The 12,925-nt window shown below is 39.9% G+C and overlaps 1 pseudogene; it reads left to right on the top strand.

Annotated features, from left to right (window-relative positions):
• The first annotated feature begins 1,742 nt into the window (after positions 1–1,742).
• Positions 1,743–11,719, top strand: LOC128518729 (renin receptor-like; annotated as a pseudogene).
• The last annotated feature ends 1,206 nt before the right edge of the window (positions 11,720–12,925 follow it).

The following is a 12,925-nucleotide window of genomic DNA, read 5'->3' as shown; positions in this document are numbered from 1 at the left end:
TTTGTGGGAAGTCATGCAGAAAGCAAAAAAAAAAAAAAAAAAAAATCTTAAAAAAATTAAGATTTAATGATTTCAAATAAGGAAGTTAGTTCGGAAAGTAAGCTTTCAATCAAATAAATACTTTTATAAATTTTTTTAAATTGTATTTTAATTAGCTACAGATAATTAAACCACAGGTGAGCAAATTATTAAAATCCTAATTAGTTTAAAGACCTCAAAGAAACCACTTTAAAGTACTATAAAAGTCGATATTTCTCTCCTTTTCCAAATCAGATTCCAAATAGTTTGCATTTAAAGCATTTGAGCAATTTGTTTCTTGCCATTTATCATTATCCTGACCAGTACAGAGTTACTTAAACATGTTATTAAGGCATGTGATGATGTAGACAATCCATAAAACTGTGATGGGGAAGGAGCACTTGTGTATGATTTTTTTTTTTTTTCCCTTCATGCAGGTGTTTTTGGAGACCAGCTGATGGTGCTGCGTAGCCCCCAGTATGTGAACTTCAGGTCTGGAAATTGGCCACTAGGTGGAGAGAAAATCCCAGGCCTCATGGCTCTCTCACCATGGGCTTTTCTGTCCGTGAGGTACGCTGGATATGGAGCGCTTATTTATGTTAAGTAATCTTTATTTTTGGTTTTAGTTGGCTTAGCAGTAGGTTCCCTGTTCCAGCGTCCTCGTGCCAACACCCTGATCGTCGTTCGTGGTGTCGACAGTTTGGATCTTCTCTCTAATATCACCTCTTATCCACTGGAGAACGAGAGCACTTTAATTCTCACATAAGTGTAGAAAGCAGTCGCAGCTCACCAGGGTTTTGTTTTAATTTTGTTTTATTAGATTAACGTGACTGTAGAAGTGAAACGACAGATACACAGTCAGATAGAGGTGTTAGTTTATTCTTAGTTAAAGCCTGTCTTTAAAGGTTCCTCTCTCTCGAAGACTTCCTCTGCAGTAATTTTTAACTTTGCACAGTTTTAAAATTAAACTTTTATTTCACAGTCACAAGGCTCAGCATGGTTTCATGTCATGCAATTTTTTTTTTCTTATGTGTCTTCCTCATCTTTCTCTCTGTGTCGTGTCCCAGTCGGTGCCGTTCACTCTGGACAGTGTGGCCAACTCCATCCACACTCTGTTTGCTGAAAGCACTTCTGTGGTGCAGCAATTTGCCCCCATGATTTAACAAATACACTGTCTCTGTAATCTACTTACCTTTCAACCTCACACCTTTTTTTTTCTTTCCCTTAAAATAAAAAAGAGGAACTGAATTATGCAACGTAGTGCCGAAACAGGAAATTTAATATTGGTGTGAAACCGACCTGCTGACTATGTGGTGACGTGATGCAATTTTTCACTTCTAAAAATGATCAGCGGATTCAGACACCTACACACATGTATAGGTTTAAAGGTTAATTTTCTTTTGTTGAAGTTAGTGTTTTTGCCACCCACTTTGTGTCTTTAGTGTTGTTGCTGAGGCTGATTCTCGCTTCATTGTGTCTGTTCAGACTCTGTTACCGCGGGGTTAAAGCAGTTCTTATAGAGACAATCAAGCCTAAACTTTTACCACAGTTGGCCTTTAAATTCTTAAATCACTTGTCCTGCGTAATTGCTGTTTAGACGTTCGGGACGAGTGTTCTAGATGATGCCGAGCCAATTTATTATAAAAACTCGCATACAGGAATGAAAATGGAAATATTTATTACAGATTCATAATAGTTATTTCTGTGTGTAGGGGCTGTACATGATGGGCGTGGCCAACACAGTGTTTGAGCTTGTCAATCGGTTCTGCCTTTATTCCTGCTTAACTCACTGAGCCGCATCAACAAGGTAACGCGCACACTCTGACACACTCTCGCGTCCATACACAAACTGCATTAGTGTTCATATTAAATTTAGTACGCTTGCTTCAGCATAATACGAAAAAAAATACATCTCTGTATCTAAAGAAAAGACCTATACATGTGTCTACTTGTTTCTTTTATGTATTTTATATAATTACATACAGTACTGTTACAGTACAAGTTACTTGCACACTGGTGGCTCAGTGGTAGGTGTTTCGCCTGCCATGCGGAAGGCCTGGGTCAGTCAAGCTCAAAATTATTCATATCCCTGGCAAATTCTGACTTAAAGTTACTTTTATTCAACCAGCAAGTTTTTTGATGATTAGAAATGATACAGGCGTCTCCCAGAAAATAATAAGACGATGTACAAGAGGCATCATTGTGGAAAAAATTATTACACATCTTTTATTTACATTTGAACAAAAATTGGCATGTCCAAAATCATTCATACTTTTCTCAATAAATGATAGAAAAGCCTTTATTGATTATAACAGCAATCAAACGCATCCTATAATTGCTGATCAGCTTTTGGCAGGTCTCGGCTGTATTTTTGCCAATTCATCTTTAGTGATGAGCTCCAATCCTTTCAGGTTAAAGGGGCTCCTTGCCATCACCCTGATCTTTAGCTCCCTCCACAGATTCTCAATTGGAGTTAACTTAGGACTCTGGCTGGGCCACTGCAAACTGTTAATGTTGCAAAACTGGTGCCCAATGTCAAGTTTCTCTGCAGACTGCCAGATGATGATGTTGAGAATGTTGATGTATTGCTCCTTTTTCCTAGTGCCGTTTACTGTGATTAGGTTTCCTAGTCCACCGGCTGAAAAACACCTCCAAAACATTAGGTTCCCACCACCATGTTTGTCAGTGGGAGTGGTGTTCTTAGGGTTGATGGCTTTTCCCTTTTTTAAGCCAAATGAAGGCTACATCATTATGGCCAAACAATTCAACTTTTGTTTCATCTGAACAGAAGACCAGAAGTGGTCTGCTTTGTCCAAATGAGCATTTGCAAAGGCCAAGTAGGCTTTTGTGTGCCTTATCTGGAGAAGTGGTGTCCTCCTTGCTCTGCGTCTGTGAAACCCAGCAGTGTGCAGTTTCCGTTGGACTGTTCGCCTTGAGATGTTGCCACCATCAGATCCCTCATTCATCAGGGTGGCCTTGGTGGTGATTCTTGGATTTTTCTTCCCTCACTATCCTCCTGGCCAGCACAGGTGTCACTTTTGGCTTCCTACCACATTGTCTGAGATTTTTCACAGTGCGGAATGTATTTTTTAGTAATACATGGCACTGTTGCTACTGGATGTTTAAAACATTTAGAAATAATCTTATAGACCTTTCCTGACTTGTAAGCAGCCACAATGCGCAGCCGAAGGTCCTTAGTGAGCTCCTTTGTCATAGCCATGTCCACAAACGAACAGCAGCAGGCTTCTGTTTTTCACCTGTTGAATTGATTAAAACAGCTGTTCCCAATGATTCAGTGTAATCCGAACTTTGGATTTTCCCATAGACTGACAGTTTACAATGAGTATGCATAATTTTAGACATGCCACTTTTTGTTCAAATGTAAATAAAAGCTGATTTAAAAAGAAATATATATATTTTTTTACAGTGATGCATCTTGTACATCGTCTTGTCTTTTGGGAGATGTCTGTGTCAACTTGCTGGTTGAATAAAAGTAACTTTAAGTCAGAATTTGTCAGGGGTGTGATTAATCTCAGGCTTGACTGTATATATTTTTTTCTTCAAGCATTCTGGGATTTTTGGGGGTCGGCAGACAGGTTGGAATCTGCTGCCATTAGGATGCTTGAGTGGCTTAACATGCTCAAAAGGCACACAAGTTGTATGTTGCGCCTGGGTGGTGATGCGCAGGTGCTTGAGCTGGTCATCGTTGCTTGCAGACAGGTTGGAATCCGCTGCCAGTGGGATGTCTGAGCTCACATGATATTTTTTACTGCATTGCTCATATATACTTCCACGTACACATGCAAAACCCTGTACACATTTAGGGTTCATTGAGCTTAACAACTTTCGCATTACATGGCATGCGCTCAAAGCAACTGCAAGTTAGTTCGTTTGCAAAATGCACCCACTGCATCGCCACATAACTGGGCCAATGTGATCTCAAGACATTGAGGATGCAAATTTGCACGGGGACTTTTAATATCTCTAACAGGTCAGCCGTGATGATTCCTTATTATGCCAAAAAAGATTAATGATGTGTGACATCATATTGGGTGTCATCAGCATCTGGGGCTTTTTGGAGGTCTTAACATAGTTTATGTGGGTGCAGGTGAAATACCCTCCCTTTCACCTCATACAACCTATCTCTATGTAGGACGCAAACCATTGCTATTGTGTGCCCACAGGCTTCCAGGGCTTGGAAGAAGAGGCAGGAGAATCTTATAGTTCATTGTGTTAAATACAGCTAATAGGTTTAGGAGGATGAGGACAGACAGGGTCTCTGTGAAATGTGCCACTTTGAATTCTCATTGGTTGTCATAAAGCTGTTTGGTTGTCTTACACATTTAGAGCTCATTGAGCTGAACATTTTTTGCTATGCATGTCATGGGTTCTACTCAACAGGAAGTCTGTTATTTTGGGTCGTTTGCAAAACGCTCTCATTGGATTTTGATGTACTCCTCCAAGGGGATTTAAATGATCGCCAACAAATCAGGCAGGCCTATGTGATCTCAAAACATTGAAAATGCACAATTGCAGAGGGACTTTTGCTATCTCAAATGGGTCTGCCCTGATAAGACCTTATACTTCTGGCAAAAATTGGTTAATACACACTTTCACGTATACGTGTAAAATTTGGTACTCGTTTAGATCTCATTGGGCTGAGCAAATTTTGTCATGCCTTTCATGAGCTCTTCTCAACGGAAAGTCAGTTATTTTGCGTTGTTTGCAAAATGCACCCAGTGTATTGTGATATAGTTCTTCTACAGTATTTATTCGATTGCCCCAATACCACACCAATATGATCAAGACTTTCTAAAATTTCTAAGGGATTTTTAATATCTCTAACGGTTCAGCCATTATATTCAGTGACCTCAGCATCTGGGCCTTTTAGAGGTCTAGGCTTGCTCGAAAGGCCCACAGGTTAGGTGGTGCAGCCAGTCGGTGATGGGTTTTCTGAGTTCTTGACATGTTCAAATAGAACACGGGTTGTGTGGTGCTTGGACCCGCTCATCGTTGAGACCATCGTAGATTTTTGCATAGTACTGTCTAATGGTATTTTGATCAGTGTTTAAACATCAGATTGCATTCTGAGTGTTTTTGTTGTACAGTGATGTGATGTGTGCATAAATCATAATAAATTTGTCTCTCTGCGTCTCGCTCGTCTTCAGGCCGACCTGCTCTTCCTGCCTGAGGTTCAGGTGCTGCATGATATTTCTGCTCTGGTACGTGAACATCAGAGACATGAACTGATACAGCGATTAAACACTTTTACACCCCTCTCTCTCACTTTCTGTCTGTCATGTTCTTTTCATCTGCCTCTCTCTTTCTATAGTTTTTTCATCTGTCTAATTCTGTCTTGCACTTTTCTTTTTTCCCCATCTTCTTTCTTTCTTCATATTTATAATTCTCTTTTTCTCTCTTTCTCTGTCCGTACTTACTTATTGTATTTTTCTTCCCAAATCTCTTTTTTTACAGTATCTGTCACACTCATTTTTTACCCCTCACTATCTCTCCTTCTTACTGTTTTTTTTTTTGCCATTTTCTCTCACATGTGCACCCTCCCCCCTTTCTTTCACTGTTTTTATTTCTTTCTGTTTATTTCTCCATCTGTATATCTCTCTTTGTGGTTGTCTGTTTCTTTCTTACTTTTTCTCTACTCCCTCTCTTTCTTAAATCCAAAATTGTGTCTCTTGTCTCATTCATGTGCTCTAACTCACTCATACTCTCTCTCTCTCTGTAGCTGATGAGACACAAGCACTTGGCTAAGGACCAGGCCCCTGACCTGTTCTCTCTGGAGCTGGCCGGTATGGAGGAGCTGGCTCGGCGCTACGGCGCAGACTCGCCTCAGTTCCGGGATGCCCGAGAGATTCTGGTAGCTGCGCTGCAGAAGGTGATAAACCACACCACACACTCTCAGTTCTCAGATCCTGCTGCGTGTGGTTTCACGATGGATCCTAAACCTGCACGTGTACACCGTCAAGTTTGCCACAAGCACATTTTAAAAGTTGTCAGAGTGTAAAAAATATTCAGTCTCCACCTGACTTATACTTATGTAGAGGTGGTACATGTAAATAACATACTAAAGTAAAAGGGAAATAGTGATTTATACAGCATGTACCAAGCAAGTAACTGTAGAATTTAATAGTTCAATATTGCAATAACTATAATTATTAGGAGATAGTTATGAGAAGATTTAGTAGCCGGCAGTAAAGTGTCTGTTATTTTTGCTAGAAATGTGTCACAGTATGGATTGTTTAATTTTGGAAACTGTGCGAACAAAAGTAGGTTTAGATACGGGTGATGTGGGCAGGAAGTTTGGAATGTGTAGGAGGGTGAGCAACGTTTGAGCAATAGGTTTTCTATCGCTCGCTTGCAGTTCTTATTTTTCATGTCACCGTGTGGGTTCATTGACTTTGTTGATGACCTGATTTTAGTTTCTGAGTGAGGCAGGGTTGCTCTCGTAGGACTACAAGTTGGGCAGGGAGGTGGCCAACACCTCAGGTCTTCTTACGCTCATCTAACATTGTACACCAATGCACAACCACAGTTCCTTCATAATACTATGAATGTACACTGACTGACCCCTAAAAATAATTTACATTCTATATATTTCATTAAAGTCATCTTTAGCTTTGATCACACACACACACACACACACACACAGTGTTTTCAGTTTATGTGTGAAAATGATTCCTTGTGTTCTCAGAATCACTCTTTCACAATCTCTAACCTGGAATACGATCGTCAGGGAATCAGGGAAGTAAACCTTCATAGATGTGATAACCTGGTGATTCAGTACATTCAGGTGGTCAGCTGACTTACGTTACAGTTACTGAGTCTAGACCTGAGTAACTGAAGCAACCCCAGATTATAACACTGTCTCCAAAGGCTTGTACAGTGGAATCTATGCATGATGGGAGCATCGCTTCATGTCCTTCCCATCTTACCCTGACACGCCCATCACTCTGGAATAGGCTCAGTCTGGACAATCTCAGTCCTGTCTTTATGCTCTCTAGCAAACTGAAGCCTTTTTTCTGATGAGTCTCACTAATAAGTGGTTTTCTTATGTTTAGTCCCAATCCTGTGAGTTCTCATCACACTGTGTGTTTATGGAAATGTTGATTTAATTTTTTTTTTTAACCATCTAACTTCAAGTTAGATGGTTAAACTTACAATCGCATTTCTTTCACAAAGTTAATGGTTCATCTATCCAGGTTTTGATATCGTGTTGAAGGGTTCTTAACGCAGTTCCGGTCATTTCAAGTTTCCTTAGTTTTCTTTGCTTGAATACAGCCCAGTAATTTGACACGTCTGAAATAGAGCCTTTTTTCTTTCTTTTTTTTATTTATTTAAATTGACAATGTAATTTGCAAAGTGTGAAATGTTATAATGACCAATTGCCATTTATTTGAACAATAAATAAACTATGTTTTACATGAAGAAGCATCTTGACTGATTTTCATGTGCTTGGTTGTGGGAATTAATTTCAGTATAGAAACTGACAAACGATGCTTGCGTAAACATTAACAAAGGAGCAAAGTGTTATTTTTAAATAGAAATGAGTAATAATAATAGTAGTAGTAGTAATATGCAATTGTTGTAGAAAACTAACTAGTATTACTAATTTTGTACTTTCCATTCTACTTCATCAACCCCTTTCTTCCTGTCCATCATGTCTTCTAGTTCGCTGATGTCTTCAGGGTTTACGGCAGCAACGCGGTGGTGGAGGTGGTGACGGTGAAGTCTTTCGAGACACCGCTCACCAGGAAGACTCTCTATATCTTGGAGGTTAAGCAGATTGTAAGTGTGTGGGTTTTTAAATCTTGATTTGGAAGAACTCATCTCAGTTAAATAAAAATAAAACGTTAAAGTAATGTGAGGTGTGTGTGGGTTTTTTTTTTTTTTTTTTTTTTTTCTTTTCTCCCTTTAGTTCATAAAAAAACCACATGACGTCCCTCAGGCACATGTTTGAACTTTATCTACCGTGACCTATTTGACTTTGCTAAGATACATGCATGCCTGCATGCAGGGTTTTTCTTTTGTTGTTTTTTGTGTAGTTTTTTTTTATTTTTTTTTTAACTCTGTTATTAAAGTCACTGCAGTTACAAATGCATACTTTGAATTTTAAATAAACTATTATTAAAAATCACATTGCTATGTATATTAAGTTATAAAGTGTGTTATTCTATAACGAGCAAATGAACATGGGTCTCCCCTTTTTACCCTGTAAGAGTTTGTGGTTGAACCAGATAGAAAATCGTTACACTTGCAGTGCCAGAGTTCTGCACTAGAGACGGGCATTTCAAACTAAAATTCTCTTTAACATTCACTGGGAACTATTCCACAAGTATTTCTGCAACACATGCACCCAAAACATGAAGATAATGCGAGGCTGTGCAATTTCTTTTTTTTTTTTACTTAATTTATTTAGAATCTTGTGTGACTCCTAAATGAACCACAACAGTCTAGTAAACCAAAACCTCCATCACACTGGGTAAAATAAACACAACCTTCCTCGAAAAAAAAAAAAAAAAACACACACAGCCAGTCCTAGGGATTATTTCTTTTCCCCAGTGCGGGAGAGGTGGAAAAGTGACATATTGACCTTGTTTATCACCTTATTTCCAGGTGCCAGTAAAAGTGAAGGAGATACACTGGTTCTATGGTTCTAAAATGCAAAACCACAGTTGCGTGAAATTTTTGTTTCGTTTATTTTTTATAGTTAAATGACTGAACATTAAAAAACTGTTGCCCGACCCTTTTGTGAACCAGTCGATTTAGTTGTGCCGATCAACTGCTCATGTAGCTGTACAGTAACCATAAGAAGTCTTTCTTGGTGTATCTGAGCATTCATTCAGAAGACCTCCGCTCACCACCATAGTAACCATTCCGGAAGCCTATTTGGTGTGGTTTAGTCACAGTGGGACTCACTGCTACACCACCAAACAGCACGGCTCACACGACTCACTGACCTCAGGGCATCTCGCATGCGGCACAGCGTGTCTTTAATACACGTTCCTCTCGTAACACAATTAAAGACCGTTCAGTTAAAAAAACCTCTGCTAAGATCCTGACGGTAAGCAGGGGAGACAGATTTAACGTCGGAGTTCAGATTTCAAATAGACAAACATTTAACACCTGATCGAACACATCCAAGAGCGCCAATACGTCATCTTTGGTCATAACGAATGTGTTTGAACTCAATCTTTAGCAAACTCACAAGTGGACATGTTTTAGTCAGTGAATCACAAAACTCTTTGTACTCTGAGCTAGGTCACTGTGTAGGATGCAAACTGAAATAATTTAAGATTTGTCCTCAATTAGTTTGTAGCATTTGGATTTAATTAAACCACTAGTTACTATGCTACGGGGTCGAGAATCAAAATATGGGCTTGTAAACAGCACTTCCAGTATTGCGCAACCGAGGCGGGACAATATAAGACGCGACACAAAACAATTACTAAACCAGACCAAAGTGCATTATACAAAACAAACCAATAAAACAAAACATACAGGGTGCACCGCAAACCAATATATAAAAAACATATACAAATATAAACAGTGTGTCTGTGTCGTATGCGGGTGTGTGTATGATAGTTCAGAGTCAATGATATTGCAGTGTGTGAAATGATAAGCGGGAGAGATGGCTCGGCCTCACCGGTATATGATGGTAAATCCGGGAGCTCGAGGAAACGGAATGAGATGGGTATTGTAGTGAGTCCAAGGGAAAGTAATTCGCGGCAAACCACCAACAATCTCTCTGTCTTTATTCCACATGCAGCGCGCTGTCTTCATCTCTCCGTGTCGGGTCGCTTGCCGGTTTCGGCTTTATACCGGCACATGTGACCCGACGCCGCTTCCGGGTTCTCTCGCGCTGCGATCGCTTAACCCTGGGACCAACACTGGTCTTTTGGGACAATTAAAACCAGATAGGGCATATTTCCTTGTGCAGGTGAGCAGCATTAGCTCCTTAATCCTTTCCCTGCTATTTAAAATGCCCCTTTATGTGGCCGCGCTACAAGTTTAATTAGTAAATTAATTAATTATTATATAAAACTATTTAAGGCGTCCATGTTTTATAGTCTAGTCTGTTTTCAAGCTTCACCCATGTGTCCAATGCTCAAAAGTACAACCAACTTTAAGTCACCTGCAGAGGCATGACGGAGGACGAGGTGTGCGGAGCCGAGCAGGTGAAGCTTCAGGTGGTTCCCAGAGCTTGGAAACATTGATGGCTGTCAGGAAGTGGAGAGTTAGCTGTAAATAGGACCGTACGGTCAGAACACGCTAACCCACAGAGAAGGTTCGCATTGCACACAAACCAGCACCGTTGTTTCTCTTTGCAGCAAAGCTGACCGCATTTCTGTTTTAAATTCAGAAACAAATGCTTGGTTGCACTCAGAGGTGTGTTCAAAGTATGTTCGTTGCAGCAGTAACCTAACAAGACCACGCAGTCACACGTAGACCACGTAGGAGCAAGCTTTCCTACACGCAGTCGGTGCAGCAGCATGAGAACCTGATTTTAGTGTTTCTAAACTGTGCGTTCACATCCAGTCGCCCAGTATTTACAGCTTTAAGATGAGTTTATGAAGGCTTATAAACAAATTAATGCACATTTCTGATTTGGAAATGGAAATGAACGTTGGTCGTAAGTTTAGTCCTTCTCTACATCTCCTTAAAACTCTTTTTAAAACGATGGATGCGCTGGTGGAGATGGTCTTTGAAGAAGCCTTCTTTTTGGCTCTTCAGGAAAAGTTTCACCTCGTTAATCACCTCATCGTCAAACACCTGCGTTTCAGTGTTTATTTACCTCATATCAGTATGTAGGTACATGCAGTCCTCAGACACCAGGGAGCCTTTTTTCCTTTAGTTATTTTCGTTTTCATGATGCGGTCTTGTATTAGTAGCTTTTCAATCCTCTGCATGATGACAAAGCAGGCGTGCTGAAGCTAGATTAAGTGCTTTATTTCATTATTTCACTTCAAGTGATGGAAGAGGAAGAAGTCACTGGGTGCAAGGCCGAAGGAGTACAGGGGATGAGCAGAATTTGTACCTTAAGTCGCCCACAAGTTTCGTGAGCAAAATGAGCTGGCATGTTTTCGTGAAGAAGGCGCACTTCAATTCTTTCAACCGGGTGCACCAATATTTTTTTTTTTAAACAAGAATAAATGTTCATAAACATACTAATTTCTGGAGACATAACTTTTTTAAGACCGCCCCTTGTTCATGATTAACGCTCTTTTGATTGACTTGTTTGTTTCCAGAGTAACCCAGGAAGCCCCTACAACTTTGCCTACAAGTACAACTTCGAATACGCCGTAGTCTTCAACATCGTCATCTCGTACAACCTGTGAAACATGGACCCGGGCTACGACAGCATCATCTACAGGAGATCCACATGGACTAACTCACCCAGCAGTGTCTGTGTGTGTGTGTAGCTTTGTCTATTCCATCCATCAATCCATCGCATCCAAGTGATTATTGTGTATATCGTGTTGTTTTTGTGTTCAAGTCCTGAAACACTGGACCATAATAAATGATCCTAAAGTATAGGGGGCGCAATCTGCATGCGGAAGTAGGAGATTGATTTTATTTGGTACTGTGTATTGAAAAATATAATATAAATTTGTAGTGAGTGTGATGAGTGTTTTTTTTCCCTCTCCTTTGCTGGTACGTTCGCCTGCAACTTGAACTGAGGTTGAGTTTTAGGTGAAGATTTGACTCTGAGCAAAGTTCACTTACTGCCAAATAAAGTCTTCTGTCCGGGTTACATGAGGTGTTTATTCTCAACAAAGGAACCTTGGTAACTGAGAACAGTGTCACTGTAGTGTCAAAGCCACATCACTATCTCTTACACACACACACACACACACACACACACATGCTGCTGCTGATAATATCAGGTGCCAGAGATGAGGCTTTTCCTCCAGCCACCATGTGTGAGGATGAAACCTTTAAACTCTTATCAATTGCTCCCCATTAATACGAGTCCAGAGCAGTGTGTTCTTACAGATTGAACACTTGGACCCAAACGCATACACACTCTCAGTTTGGACACCACATGACCACCTCATAATGACATCATGAAGTCTTTACAAAACAGTGCATTAAGTTAAAATGTGCTCAGTATAAACAAGGAGCTGTATTCAAATTCATGCAAAAAAGAGACTTGATGCACTTTAGCCGCAGAGTCACACATACTGTAGCAACGCTCTTCCTGCCACTTCCTCTAAGGCCAGCGTGACTTTATATCATAGTCTTACCCAGCTCTAAAAGTGCCAAACCACAGATAAGGAAAAAAAAGTAAGTCATCTCAGAATGAGTCAAGCACGAGGCAAAAAAAAAACTACGAGATTTTTAATACAATTATCACAGACAAGTTTGAAAGGAATTCTCATTTATAAATATTGTAATAAGTTGTGTTCAAGTCTACACTAATTTCCTAATCTTTTGCATAAACAAGACTTATTCTAGGGAATCCTAGTTCGAAATGCTAATGTACAAAGATTTTATGTTAGAGTTGTGGCTAAGGTGGGGCTTAAAAAAAAAACTACAATGCTTCTGTAAGCAAGTAATGAATTAATTGCCTACATTTGCTTTGCTGCTTGAAATGATACCAAACTGTGAAAAAAAATATACATGTATACTCAGCAAAAAAAGAAACGTACTCTGACTTTCAACTGTTTTTACTTTCAGTGCGGACATGGCAATTTATTGCCCTAGCCACATCAGCAGTCTTCATGCCTCCCTGCAGCATGCCTAATGCACGTTCACGCAGATGAACAGGGACCCTGGGCATCTTTCTTTGGGTGTTTTTCAGTCGGTAGACAAGTCTCTTTAGTGTCCTGCGTTTTTAGAACTGTGACCTTAAATGCCTACTTTCTGTAAGCTGTTAAGATCTTAACAACCA

The sequence above is a fragment of the Clarias gariepinus genome, chromosome 3, assembly GCF_024256425.1.
Source record: "Clarias gariepinus isolate MV-2021 ecotype Netherlands chromosome 3, CGAR_prim_01v2, whole genome shotgun sequence".
Taxonomy (NCBI): Eukaryota; Metazoa; Chordata; class Actinopteri; order Siluriformes; family Clariidae; genus Clarias; species Clarias gariepinus.
This window is presented reverse-complemented; position numbering and strand designations above follow the sequence as displayed.